General features: G+C 41.3%; 1 protein-coding gene across 13 annotated transcripts in view; it reads right to left on the reverse strand.

The window, feature by feature from the left end:
* LOC139108123 (bromodomain adjacent to zinc finger domain protein 2B) overlaps positions 1 to 15,245 on the reverse strand; it is a 136,635-nt gene that overhangs the window by 81,021 nt on the left and 40,369 nt on the right. For all 13 annotated transcript variants that reach the window (XM_070666179.1, XM_070666184.1, XM_070666183.1 and 10 more), the window contains exon 2: positions 855 to 908. The gene's annotated coding sequence lies outside the window, so the exon portion shown is untranslated. The remainder of the gene's footprint in view (positions 1 to 854; positions 909 to 15,245) is intronic.

Raw genomic sequence — 15,245 nt, forward strand, 5'->3', positions numbered from 1 at the left:
TACTCGCGCTTAGCACTTTCAATGCGCAAAATCACTTGCATCTCAGTTTAACGTAATTATATGGGTAAATAATGATATAGGTATCAAAAGCGTAATCTTGATTTAAAAACGTGAGATACGTCAAATCGGATGCTTCTTATTACGAATACGGAAGCAAAAACGAAGGCAAAGGAACCTGCGTAAACATCCAAGTACGCGATGCGCCTTTTAATTGCACGCAATTAAATATTAAAGAGTATTAAACTGTTATCGATATTTTGTGTTTAGAAACTAATTTTATGTAAGCGATTATAAATATCCCATCGTCATTTCTGTTCTATTTTCGTCTCAATTCTTTTTTTTTTTTTTAAGAAATCTTACTGCGCGATAATATGACACATATTCCGACAACGCGACGCAATCGCGTTATCCGCACGATCATGCCTGGCATGATGCGTACCGTCATTACGATTGCAATTACTGTACCGCAACGATTACGCGGCTACAGCTTCAAGTTCTTACTTTCAATTCTTCTTTCTGTTACAAGCGAAGTCGACTGACGATTGTAAGATCAGCGCTGACATTGATCCTACCGTACCAACGAATACATCGCGATGAGGCGTCGAGATAAAAAATAGGTGACTTATTAAAGTATTATATTAAGGAGAGAGAAATATGTTAATTTAAGTGGGTGAGATATTCCATTTGCGAAAAAACTAAACTACTTTTCAAACTACGCTACTTCTACTTTTGTAGACAACGAAACTACGAGATGTATGTGTTTAAATTGTAAAGCTATTAATTATTGTAATTAAATATGTGTTGTAATACTTTCTCGTAACTTCGTTGCATGCATAAAAAAAAAATCGACTTACCTTAGATACGACGCGGGCGGAGTTCAGCTACGATGATTCATGGTAAGATGATATCTGTAACAAACAAAAAAAAACTACAATGAAAAACATGTATAAAATAATAAATATTAATTTAAAATATGATTTTTACGAGCAATTTTTATTATCTTTCTCAAAAAGATATTTAATATAATTGAAAATGATGTCAACGTCAATCGCTTTTAATGTGATTTTTTTTCTCTCGCCGTAATCTGAAAAAGTAGGAGAATGACGAAGTGTACAAAGATTTTTTCTTTTTTCTTTTTCCCTCCCCAATAGATCGAAACGACGTAAATGACGTGCGAAATACGATTATTGCTGTGCATTACCGGTAAAATATCATATGACGATGAAATATGAAAAATGCAAAAATGTAATGGGAAAATGAATTTTTCAACTACGCGAATGACAAAACGACATTATATACCTATACATTGCATCGTCAGATTATGTTGTTTTATACGATATTTTTCCCGTGCAAACGGAGTTTTAGCGTTGTAAAAATCTTCGTGCCGATTTTTTTCGTGCGGCAGCTACGTCGAGTTACGGAACTAGAGGCTTTTTATTATCCTCGTTCTTTCTCTACGTTTCATCCTATGCGTGGCGGACCGGATTCCGGAATTTTGTGGATTTTGAGGGATGGGGTTATAGTAGACACGTTATCGGTAGTAGCTTTCGAGCCGACATTGTATTCAATCGAATCGTATCTATACCAGTTGCCACAGCACTGTTTTATTCCGCCGACTATCTGCAGAAGCTAATGAAATGTGATAACATCTTTAGCGCGTTTAATTTTTCTACTACGCCGATAGGACTGTTTTACTCGTATTAAACTGATTCCTGGTTTTTAGTAAACAAAAAAATTTTTTTTTTAATTTAATAATAATTAATACTTCACATTATATCGCGTACGTTTAATCCAAACGATGCGAAAGTCTATTGCATTAATTCTCAGTCCTATTAAGAGAATAATTTAAATCTACGACACTCGATTGGCCATTACTTTCTGGTTTAAATGGAATTAAGTTCGTCTCTATCATACGGCGACAATTTTGGATCTTTCGGACTCGTAGTCGAGCAATACCCCGCTTGTAAAAATTCGCTTGTTATCGATACAACAGTTTTCAGGCCGATAACGTGGATATTGGAGTATCGTTGTAGTGTTTTCTACAAACCGAGTGGCATCCGACGTGACGTGAAATTCACATCGCGATGATATAGTCAAATTCCACCTGACGCACTATCGAAAGCGTGGTTCGTTCGATGAGCAGCGAAACGTTTGCACAAACGTTATTACATAAACATAATATTACCGGCCACCACGAGAAATCGCTTAGCTCCGTTGAAACAAATTAACACTTTAATTTGCACTGAAAATGTTATATGTTTATACGAATGCATACATGATATATGATTTATAAACTCTAAACATGTTTAAAACTGAAACATTTTATCGTATATATTCTATTACTCTTAAACGAGGAAAAAGGTGAAATAATTGGCTTCGTAAAATATTATTAAATCTACCAGAAAGATTTTTTAGAATCACGACGTGATTTGATCAACACATGAAAAGAAAGGAAAAGGGATTGAGCGAGACGCAGCTTATCAGACAAATATCTAGCATTATCGCATTTTAATTATGCCATCGACGATCTGACGACCTCTTTTAGATTTACACCGGCCGATATTCACGCAGCTCGCGTCGGAGACACTTCGTAGAAGCGCGCAATGCAGCGACAGGCGTGTCGAACTTCGGGCGCGGATCGAATAAATCGTCGACGGTGACGTCAACGGACAATTCTGTCTCTTGCTGCACCGCGTGCACGGTAGATACGTGCTCGCTGATTGCGGCTCGCGCATGCACGGCACCTTGCACGGCGTTGGCGGCGGGCTATGGGAACTCGTCCCTCGGAATGACTCAACGCCGGCACGTTTCCTCGACGATGATCGGAGCCGCCCACGCTTTCTGCTCGTGCCCGCCGCGTCAAATTGCGTATTACAAAACTCGCGCCCGACAACGATATGTAGGCCGCGCGAGCCGTCGCCGTGTCGCGGTGCCCTGTGCTACGTGCGTGCGAACATTTATTCCGGCAGGTGAACAGAGACGCGAAATTTTCTCACGTGGGCGCGATGATCACGCACATTTTCATTCTTCAATCTCGACGGCGTTCCCGGATGTCTCGAGTTTCCGTATGGAAATGCAGCGCGAACTGTTACGAGAAACGCCAGAGTAAGCCCCATTTTCTCATCTTGAGAAACGCAAGGGAAATTCATGGAAGACACACGAACTCCGGCCTCGCTTTATTACAGCGTTCTTTCGCCTCCTCTCTTCGCGCGAAGGGAGACGACAGATACAGATCGGACTTCCGCCTTTGTTTTTTTTATCTTTGTTATTTTTTTCTTATTTTATATATATATATATATATAACGCTCAATTTTCTCGCGTTTGCAAAAATTTATGCAATTTGCACTCTTTGTATTTAATCTTCAGTAAGCAGACACTCTGTTTTCCCTTTATATTAAAGTAAATTTGCCGGAGCAGAAATTTAAACACAGGAAAGATAAATTCCGCTTTTTATCCCCTGTGTACTCTCTGTATCAATATATAGCATACTGTATCGCCACGCATTATGTAAACATTGATATGAGAGACATACATATAAGTGCGCTGATGCGAATTGTTCTTTCGCTTATCTTGATCCCGATTGTTCCAAGATCGATAGCTATTTTTTTCTTTTTTTTTTTTCTTCTTTTTTTTCCTTTCGGTAATCGCCCGAGTCGATAACAATGCCGTGTGTGACGCGCCATTAATTTAAAGAGTATGATAGAATTCTTGCCGCTGCTAGAATCGCGTCAGCGCGGCGAAAATAGATTTATCCCGATAATAGACGATATAGCGTTTCGCTGCCGCTGGACACGCATGATTTACAGCTCTCGTTCCGCGTTGTTATTTATTCGACGTCTATGCAAATTTTATTGTTCTTGCTCTTTGTTCGGTTAGCGCACTCGCTCGAAACTTCTCGCGCCGACAGGCAAGTTTTAAAAATTCGCACCTACCGCGTATTACCGTGTCTCGCCGATGCGGCGCGAGCGAGATGTATCACCGACGACTCGGGTTCGCTTTTGGGAATACTCGCAACGAGTCCTTGCTCGGGTTACGCCGAATTACTGATGACTCGTGAGATATCCCGCGCAAGCGAGGCGGTTGTATCGTAAAATTTGAGATACGTGGATTCAATCGAGAGGCGGAGAGGTATAGGCATCTCATACATTTCGTCTGTGTCGAACCGGTTATGTTATCGCAACATCTCAAGAAACGATCGCTCAGGTTTACGGAAAAAAAAAAAAAAAAAAAAAACATTGACCAATTTGTTAATCGTAATTAATAAATATATAAAACGTGACGTTTGTTCCGATTCTTCCTAACAGGATTTTTAAAAATTAACTTAACGCTGGTACAATTCATGCACCGTAAAAGAATAAAATACATGTCTTCCTCTCGTAATTAAATATCTCGTTTCGTCGTAATTGAGAAAAATGAAATAGCAAGTTGAGCCGATTAAAACGGATGTTCTATCTCAGAGCGGGATCACATTAACTTTTAACTACGATGGTCGTGAAACCCCGGTCGAAGCACGTGCCAGTTATTGAGACATATAATACAGAAATATTACTTTATTGATATGCGTTGATAACGAGAGCCCACTTTTTAACGCGGCTTAATTAGATGATAATCGAAAAGATTTTATTGCGCGAGAAAAATGTGACCCGGCAATTTATGTCCCTAATTATTCCATATTGAAATATCGAAAGTCACGTCTCTCATAAAATTCTCGCGAGTCCTTTTTTCTTTTTTTTTTTTCTTTCTTTTTTTTTATCTCGTTGTTGTGTTAAACTTTCAACGAATTTGCAAGTTTATTTCTTCAGAATAATTTTTTTTTAATACCTCGATTCACCGCCGGACAAATTTACCGCCGTGTTTCGTAAAACGGTGCGTTTTGTCGCGGGACACGTGTGCGTAGTGTAAAGAAATTTTCACAGCCGGTGGTCGTGCGAAATTTATACTTGTGTCCGACGATGGCGGGACAACGTGTACAGAAATTTAGGCCATAAAGGGTTAATTGGTGACACGCCGCGCGCGCGCGGCGTATTTACCACGTGCCACCACGTGGCGATGCATTCTCGAGCGTTAATCCCCTTCGCGCTACTTGCATCGAAGGTGGACAAGTACTCCATAATGACGAGGTGAATTGAGTTCAAAGTTTCCGAATCGGGAGTAACTGGAGCTCTGACTTCGAGCCTTTGCTCCCATCCCGTGTTTCAAAACGGTGAAATTGTATATGCCTCGACAATCGAGAACGGCACGATAAATTGAAATAATAATAATACCAAACGGAGACTTGGCGGCGCAAATTTAATTTCCGCGTTATCAAAGAGAATTACCGAATCTTTGAAGAGCATAAATAAGATGATAAATCACACCGCGTTAACAATATGCTCGTCGAATTGCATATAACAGTGCAGTTAGTTCCGCTCGATCGGGCGAGTATTGAATCGCTTAATCTCGTTAGAGTACCTACTTCGTCGATTTACTCCGAAGCATACGAGTACTCGATTCTGAACACAAACCTTCGCTAACTTGTGCGTCCAACATTAGTGTAGTTTATCTATTATGACATCGGTAACTAAAATCCATTTGAATATCTATTGCAGTCGCGCGAATATACTGACATTCGCCCGAAAATATCGGTTAACTGAATTCAGAGAAAATAAATGCTCTCTCGAGTTTCGTGCGGAGTACAATTCTGCCGGTAGTTCTTCCGTCTTTTTACGTGAGAATGGATATCGAGGCGAATATAATTGATTAATTAGTTTAAAAGGAATTTCAGGCTCGAACCATCGTTACCACGTCTATTTGCAATAGTGGGAGGGTGGAGGGGAGAGAAGGAGAGGCGACGATTGGCATAAAGCGATCCATTTTTCGCTGTCTGACAGCGTAGAGAATTGAACTCGTCGAAATTACATCGGCTCGAATCCCAGTTCACGGGCAACGAAATTTCGATTACTCGCGCCCACTGGACCGCGCGCGCTGGACTCGATTCCGGGATCGGCTCGCTCAGGGATGCGACGAGCAAAAGAGGCGGCATGCTCGCAGCTCGCGCCGGCGTCTCCGCCGGAAATTATGCCAGAGCTCTCGGTTTCTTCTCTTGCGTTCCCGGTGTAAACGGACGGCGAGGTAACACCGGGGCTTAGCCACCACCGCCGCCTCCGCCGTCATCCATGGTAGTGCGGCGGAACACGCCCCCCCAGGAACTGCGTTTCTCGTGGGCGACGGCCTGAAATATCGAGCGCCTTGCCCACGTACACACGCGAAAACGATGAAACCCGGACGACGGTCGAGAAAGAGCGCGGAAGCGCGGCGGCAGGAGAGACGAGGAGGAAAGAGGCAGAAAGCACGTTAAAAAGAGAGAGGTAGAGCGCGAGATAAACAGGGACGGAGGGCGGAGGATATTGCTGCGCGAGGTAGTAAGACAAAAAAGAAGAAACGATCGGGAGACTTTGAGGAATAATTTTCGATCTTCCCGGTCCGCGTGGCCGAGACTGTGGAGCGCTAGACGAATTCCTGGATTCGATCGTGCCAAGCCAGAACCGAGCCGAGCCAGACCAGACCGGAGCCAGGCCAGGCCAGGCCAGGCTGAACCGTGCGCATTTATATGTGGGGCTTTAAACGACCTGGAAATGACACGAACGCGCCTCGTTTTACCTCACCGCGAGCTAACGCGTCGCGTTTTTACGTCGCACGCGCGAAAACGTTAATCTTCTAGCTTTCAGCACAAACGCCACGTAAACTTCCATTACTTTTATCGGGGACCTAATTAAACAACCTACGTTTACGGACAAATAGGTGCAACGTTTTGGCAAATGCAATTCATTGTGTTGGCGGTTAATTTGCTCTCCATTAGTGGTCGATCATATAACCGCTTAATTACACAGTCGATTACACTTTATATGTCGATAGAGTGTATCGAAACATTAATATCTTATGACATTTATTATCGCAAAACCTTAAGCGCGTTTGTTACATTCTGCAAACGCTAATTAAATCTTACTCGCGGCAACGTGACATTGATGAGCTTTAGCTACATTTAATAACAGCGTTAGAATTACTTCTTTCTTTGCTCTCTCTCTCTCTCTATCTCGCTTTATATATCATCGTTATATTTTCTTTTAAATCAAAGTTTATCTCATATTGCTTATTACTATGCATACGTATATGCATAGTTATATTATAGTAGATAAGTACGTATTGTGCATGTATACATAACTCGAACATACTGTGAAAGGATTAATTCCTCATATTAATAGCCTACGGCGTCGTGCGAAGAAATTTTATGTCCGTCAATCTGGAATACGTAGGTTTTAACTTCCCAGGGATGCTGACGTGTAGCCGTGTCGGCGATTCCAACACTTTTACTCCTACCATATTACGTGTCGAGTGCGTGCAAGAAATAAATACGTCTATGACGAACGGCGGCTTTCGTGCGGGATACCAAATACAAAGTACATCTAACGTTCCGCGCAACGAGCGAAACAAATTACACCGGCAGTCACTGCGTTCTGGGCGAAACTTGAGAGAATCATGCCAATTATATTGATTTACATGTGCCCTAACTCGAATATACATATATTCGTCAAAATCTCACGAAATAAGCGAAATAATAAAAAGCAATCGTATCTTCAGAAATATTAAAAAATGCAGATATCAAATATAAAAAAATTTTAAAAATACCAAAGTGTTTGCGATAGCTTTGCATGCATTTTAAAAAATAATATATTAATATATCAATAAATGCACTTCTCTTCTTTTCTCTCGCCCCCCGTCGCTGTGAGGTACAGACCACAATTTGGCGACGCGTAGAACGCAAAGCCATAGCGATGGGAGAAGGAAGCCAGCAACGGGCGAAAAGAGAACAGACGAGGGGAATGAGAGGGGTAAGCAAAGAGCGAGAGAGACAGGGAAAGAGGACGCGATTCTTTTGAGCCTCGGCCAAGTTTTGTGGCCTGCCGGCCGGCTAGTGGAATCCAGTTGCAGGCGATTTCTCGTCTCTGCGTCTTTTAACGTACCGGCGGTGCGTGTCAGCGCTAACGCACGTGTGGCTCGTGCATATGTATGCGCGCACGAGCATGCATGTGTGCGTGCGTGCCGATGGACGCAGATGAAAGCGGTGAGACGTGAAAGGAGAAGAGGAGGGACCGAGAAACCGTTCACGCATTTATTACACGCTCGTCTCGTGTTCACGAAAACGTTCCATTAGACTGGACGCAGATCGACATTACAGGTGACACACCCAGCACTACGCAAGACATCGAAACTGCATACTTTTTTTTTTTTTCTTTTTCTTTTTTATCCCCCTCGCTGGTCTTACGACGTGAAATAAATTTCCTTCTTTTATTTTCAACGCATTCGCGATTTCCGTTCTTCAAGATCTGTAATTGGCGATCGAAAAAAGGTTCGACGCAGCTTTATTAAAAGCCCTAATGTATGATTTCATAACCGTTGTGACAAAATGTGTTTTAATATTATTACATTAGCCGTTATGGAATTACGTGAAAATAGTATTCTCTCGTTTCTGGAATCGGGAAGAGTTAAGGCAAGCTGCGAAATATGTAAAGCGTTAAGTCGGAATTTGCGACTGCAACAAAGACTTTTGGCACGCACGATCTTGTCCGCGTTACGCAACCTGTATGTTTTTGGCTATAAGCGTATATCGGAATGCGATGAGCACAGCGTAGATTTTCGTGCCTTCGTTATTTCAAATTGGATAGCGCGCGGTGACGCACTACAGACCGACACGGGCGTAGATATGTTATATGTTATTCTTGCAATGTGCGTTTGCGTTTTCCGACGTATTGACTGCTGCGATGGACGCCGCGTCGCGATCACGCGCGTTCCATACAGGGTGACACGCCGGAAAATTCTTTGATGACGTTCGACGAATTTGGAATTGATATTTGATACAAAAAAAAAAAATAGAATAAAATAAAAAAAAAAATTTCTCGTAAGATTTAACGCGGTATATATTTAAAGTTAATGAGTCAGATAAAATCATATTTCAATCGACCGTACCAGCCGCTTGATTTTTCTTTTTAGTTAATTTCCGGTGAAAATCTTCAATAAAAAATGCAATTTATTACTTGTCGCGATATTTAACGTTGAAAATGACAAGGTTGAGAATTTTCAACGAAGAATTTACTCGAAATACGTCAAAGAATCTGTCATTAAAATGCTTTCAGTAGGATACCCTGTGTATCGAGCACAAACCCGGTCGGAAATATTTAACGCTTTGGGTGCCTGGAATATTCGAATAATCAGTGAGAGCGGATGCGAGCACGTTGTGAGCGGTGAATAGCACGAATATTACGGATAGCTCGAATACGGGAAACACGGTGCCGATTTCAACCAACTTTTTTCTACCTTTTGGAAAATACGTGAAAAAGCTTCCCCTGTCCGCGTGTCTTCGTTTCTGTCTATATGTACAGTCCTCGGAGTATTTTAGTTTTAAATATTAGCAGTAGCAATAACAAAAAAAAAAGAAAAAACAAAAAAACAAATCTTCACAAGCGTTCCCAATTAAACGGACACTTTGCATTGATTAAAAAATTGAAATTCGATCTTTTATACACCGACTTGTTGAATATTAACATTGGGATACCGCGGAGTGTGAGGGTCATTGAAAAATTGATATAATATACTCCCGAATGTCAAGATTAAAACAATATTCCGTCAAAGAGATTCAAGAGATGCTTATCCCGACCGCGTTTCACCTTCGCGACAATCGAGTACGAAACTTTGTGCTTAAAAATGGTTCCTGGCGAAATAAAAGTTATCTCTAAATAGGGGAGATAAAAATGGCTTTACGATTTTTTTTTTTCCTTTCTTTTTTTTTTTTTTTTTTTTTTTTGCAAAATTAAAAAGAATAGTTCGCAGATATGTATGACCTAATTAATCTCGATTCGCCGAATTTGAAATTTACGGTGCTGAAATGAAGCGCGTCATTTCATATTTCAATTTTGTTCGAAACAAATCTACAATTCCTGGCTAAATTAGACTTTTCATGACGCCGAATGAATGGTCATCGCGCCACGGTGGCATTTTTGCGCGATGTCTTTGTGCGAGCGTATGTTTATGCGTATCCGCGGCCTGTCCACGAAGAGAGGAGGGATGCGTGAGGGGAGACGGAGAAGAGGGACGAGTGGATCAGAACGAAAGAGAGGACAGGACAGGCAGGTAACGGAATCGAGTTTTACGCCATTCGATTCGTTCGCGGTGCGAGACACGTACGCGTTATTGGCGTCATCGTGCGTATGCACGCATGCATGCACGTAGGTATACGTATTTAAAGACCGGTGCATTTTTACGTACAACGATACGGAACAAGAAGAGCCTCGAACCTTCATTAATATATGTAAACTAAAATATAAAAATATATTCTTAATGTCTAAAATAGTAAAGTAAATGGCACTTTATACCCTGTTTCTTTCATGTTCGTCGTTTCTATGTGCTTAGTACGTCGCGATATTACCGCGAGTTGGAGTAAAAAAAAAAAAAAGAAAGAAAAACGTAAGAAACGCATAAAGGACGAGAATGTCGCCGTTGCAGCGCAACAGACGACAGTTGCATTCGACTGCGGTTGTCGCAAGCGCGGCCGTTCGCTAAGCAGCTGCTTTTCTTCCAAGAGAATCGTAACGCGAGGAGGCAAACCGGGAGGACGGCGGCAGATGTAAGCGGGAGAAGCTTTTACCTTTAATGGATTCGCCCGGGGGCCAACGGGATCTTCGGGGTTGAAAATACCTCGGTGGTAACGAAGTTTCGTAACGAGCGGCAACGGTACCTATGCGGCAGAAGGGGAGGCACCCACTCTGCATCCCAATTTAAATTCCAATTGCAGGCGCGATCGGACTAAAATCAAGTGCCGACCCACCGGAACCTGGCAACGACTTTTTTCTTCCTCTTTTTTTTTTTTCCTCTCTGAATTTCGCGACCGCGTTCGCAATAAATTTTATACACCGTTATCTTGACCCCGATAATCTAAATGTTAAGAAAACACCTAAGTCTCGACAGAGTTCTGAAGCAAAAGAAATGTAAACGAAAGATTGGTTGCATACTAGACTCATTTTTATTACTTCTGACAGCGATAAACTTTCTGAAAAGTTGCTTCGCCTTACATTCCTAGGGTTAATCTTTTGAGAAAGTTGTCCGCGGGAGAACTGACTTAATCGGAAAATGAGGCAAGTTTTAAGATCGTACTTATTAATCGTCGTTATCGTTATGGAAAATCCCGTGGGAATCGTGAGCAATTGCAAAATACAGTGATACTCAGTTGGATTGGTATACTGTTTGGGCTGAACTTGATCTAATTTGCCTAAGACATGGACGCACGCACGCTATACGTTTTGATACCGAATGCGATCGCATATATCGGATAGTTTGACAACCGCTGTAAGTTCATTATCCTCCTGTCACCGGTGATCTGACCGAGATAACAAAATTGTGTCGGGAACGTAGCAGTCGAGCTTAATAATCGATCATACACAGTTAATAGAGCGATTTAACGTAATTATTATAGATATCATGTTGAGTACGCTAAAGAGGTTTCTAAAGAGAAAAGAGAGAAAAAAAAAAAGATTAAATTAAATACAGAAAAGTCAAAGGTATTAGATTCCGAAAGAATTCGCATTCGCGTCACGAAAACTCTGAATTAACCTGGATAACGGCGAGCGAATTCGCGAGACCGACGCCGACGCCGACGCCAACGTCGACGCCGACGCCGACGCCGCCTGTCCAATCCGGATAATGAAACCGCGTATGTGCGGGATATCATGACACGGCTCTTCGATTATTACATCGGGCAAATTCCAAATTTCTCGTACATATCTCCCGTCGACGCACCGAAAACTCGCCTACCCAGTATTCTGGCATTCGCCCGAACATATCGACCCGACCGCATTCGCTGTGCATACGTACATCGACGGCGCGTAATCGCACTGTCGCGAAATGATTGCACGGGGCGACCCTCGTTGCGCGCTAAAATCATTGCGGTAAACGTGCGAGGCGCAACGTTAAAATCACACGAGGCGGAAACTGCAGGCAAACGTCGACCTGCGAGCGTGCGAAAATATCCGCGCTGTAAACACTTTGGTACGAGATCGTTTCTTCGTATTTTTCCGAATCTATTTTTCTTTTTCTTTTTTATTTTTTTTCTTTTTTTTTTTTTCTCCCCTTTTCGCGACATAAGGCAAACGCTTTCGGCGTTAAACTGTTCTTTTTTATTGTCACCCGAAACGCTAATACATTCGACGACGTGATCTTATATCCAAGGTTTTCTCTGCTACTGCGAAACTGAACGCGAAAGGAATTTATCGGCATGTAATACACGGGTGCACGTACGTTACGTAACTTGACGTATGTATTATCGATACATATACGGGACGTCCTGCCGCGCTGTTGTGCTCCCAACCATTTGCGTGAAAGAATAAGCGAAATACCGAGGCAACAGTTGACCCGTTACAAAAGAAAACCTAATTAACGTCAAATGGAACAACAGACGAAGCTCTAAACGTTTATCTCCCGCAAATTAATATCTTTTAAATTAATTTAAAAAATTCTAAGAACTAAAATATTTCGCACGCAAGATAAGACACTTACAAGAAACAAATTGTTCTTTTTTTTTTCGTACTAAAATATATAAAAAAAAAATTATAAATTAATTCTTTACGACAAGCTTCGAATTTTTTATCGCGAAAAACTGCACGATAACTGAAAGGGTTAAACGCGCGTGCCATTGAATTTAACCCTAGGACGGTCCGTATATGATTTACAACGGCTGCACATTTTCGAACGGGTGTGCAATACTCGGACGAGGTAAGCGGACGGTGCGACGATGAATTATGAAAGTGATTAGTTATGCTCGTCGCAGATGCTACCACGGTAGATAAAGAACAGTGTCGCTTCCCCTTCATTCGCGAGCTTCCACAAATGTTACTACGATTTTCGCGTAACCGCTAAGATTAATAGCGAATCGCGATCCTTTATAAAAATAACAAAATATAAAAATTCGACGTTCAGAAAGTTTTGCGGAGTTGAAAAAGGTTGAAGGGCTTCGCGAGCCGCGACGGATATTTCCGACCGTAAATCGAGAAGAGAGCTAATTCGTTTAAATACGTGGCTTAACAGATATATCTGGTGTTACTTCCGGAAGTCTCGCACGCGTACGTAGTACATCTGTCATATCCACCGGCAATTTTTAGACACTTCGTATAAGGATAAGGGATTAACGAGATTAAGTGCAACGCGCGTTCGCCGTAAAAGAGGAGGATCAACGTGCACGTTGCACCACAACACGGAAGCCGGCATAGATACCACGTGGCTTGAGAACTCGGCACGCGGTAAACGGACTTTCCCGGGGTGCCGCGCGTACGTGTGCGAAATTGTGTACTCCGAGCTGCATGCGTGCGCGTAAACCACACGCATCGCATGTATGCGCTGCTAATGTGAAACGTTGAGCCCTACGTATTCGCGGCGCGTTTTCCGGGAGTTATCTCAATTTATATCCCCAGCGTTGCGTCATAGCGGCTGATTATTTTCTATCGCGGACTCGCTTGACAGATATCCCGAGGACGATCATCTAGCCGCGAAGATCAACTTCATTAATAATTACTCCGAACGCAAGAGCAAAGACAAATATGCCAAGTATCACAATCGTCGACAGCAATTTGTGACTCTGAATAAACGTCGTTAAAAAAGAAATTAAACTTCAATGACGATGTTAAATTCAGCCAGCGGTGTTAAAATAAAAATAAAAAAAAAAAAGAAGAAAAAAATTGCGCGAATTTAACAAGCTGTGCATAATTCGTACGAATAAAGATTTCCGTCCGTGTTATACAGCGTTTATGTCCATTCGTATATTTCCTATTATATGAATGTCGATTATTACTATTTACGTAGAAAGGCGTGCATAAAAGCGACATAAATTATCGCTGAAATATGAAAACTGGACAATGATAAATAATGCCAGGAATTCGTATTACCCACGAGACATTTCGTTTCTGCTACGGCTAGTGCCGCACGTACCTTATGAATGAATATGGTTATATACGATCGATAGAGAGCAGTTACATATCGTTCGCACACACTTTATACGCGCACATATACGCCCGAGTCGTTATTTACTCATAATAATGATAGGTTTTACATATACATATATGCGCGCAGATGTGGTCCACGTTAGTTTTACACAAGCTCAACCCGTTGATTTCGAACCATTGAGATAACGTAACGCACATTAACGCGCGAGTCTATGCAAAAAATGCCGTGGATATAAAATTCCGCGAGTTTAAATAATTAACAGTTGATTAACAAATAAATACGCTGATAAAACGAACCGTTGATATATATGAATTGATGTTAAATTACCTGTGACTAAAACTGGAAAATGTTCATTCATCTTACCACCGAGTCATTCATAAGTAGGAATTTTTTTTCCAGTCGTTTAATATACGTCAAATAATTCATATTAATTATAAATTATAGACTTTTTATTATTAAGTCAATCGGTCTACATATCTCCCGTGCATGGTAATAAAAAAAAAGGTGTTTTATTTTCCTTTTCATAACAGCCGAGCATAAAACGCAGCGCGCTTGTTTACCGTGTGTATTTGCGTTATATATGTAGTTTCACGTCAAATCAATTGTCATCTGTTCAATTTATTTGGCCGCGCGAGATACATTTTACAATTGTGGGAGTTAAAAAAAAAAGAAAAAAAAAGAAATTTAATTGAAAAAAACATTTTTCTAGTCCACGGGCTATGACAAATCAATTTTTATTATTATTGTTACATCTGCTAGGTTCAACGATTGATCTCTGACTCGCGTTGTTTAGTTTAATTGAATTTTAATTAGCGCGGTTCAATTAATTTGCGTTGAATTTAATTAATTGAATATCCAGTAATTCCCCGTTATGAAACTTTCAGTTTCAGATTGTTTCGTCAGATTGAGGATCGACCTTGCCTTAGCATTTCAACTAACATAATAGTTGTCTGAAATAAAAGCGGCGGTCGCGCTGAAAACGTCGATACAAAATGAAAGTGAAAATACAATTCCAATTAAAGACCGAAGTTACGTGAACTAAGTTTTTCAATATCCGGGTATCCGCGACTCCGCTCAAAACGTATAATGCGCCACCCGCATTCTTCTGCGCGGCAGGCGTTTTCTCTTACGCTCGCGAGTATCGATTTGCTCCAGTGACACTGAAGACAAGCATTATGGTAATAGCGACAATAAAGAGTTTTGTTTTGCTTGCCGCAAATTTC

This window comes from Cardiocondyla obscurior, linkage group LG14 (genome assembly GCF_019399895.1).
Source record: "Cardiocondyla obscurior isolate alpha-2009 linkage group LG14, Cobs3.1, whole genome shotgun sequence".
Classification (NCBI taxonomy): Eukaryota; Metazoa; Arthropoda; class Insecta; order Hymenoptera; family Formicidae; genus Cardiocondyla; species Cardiocondyla obscurior.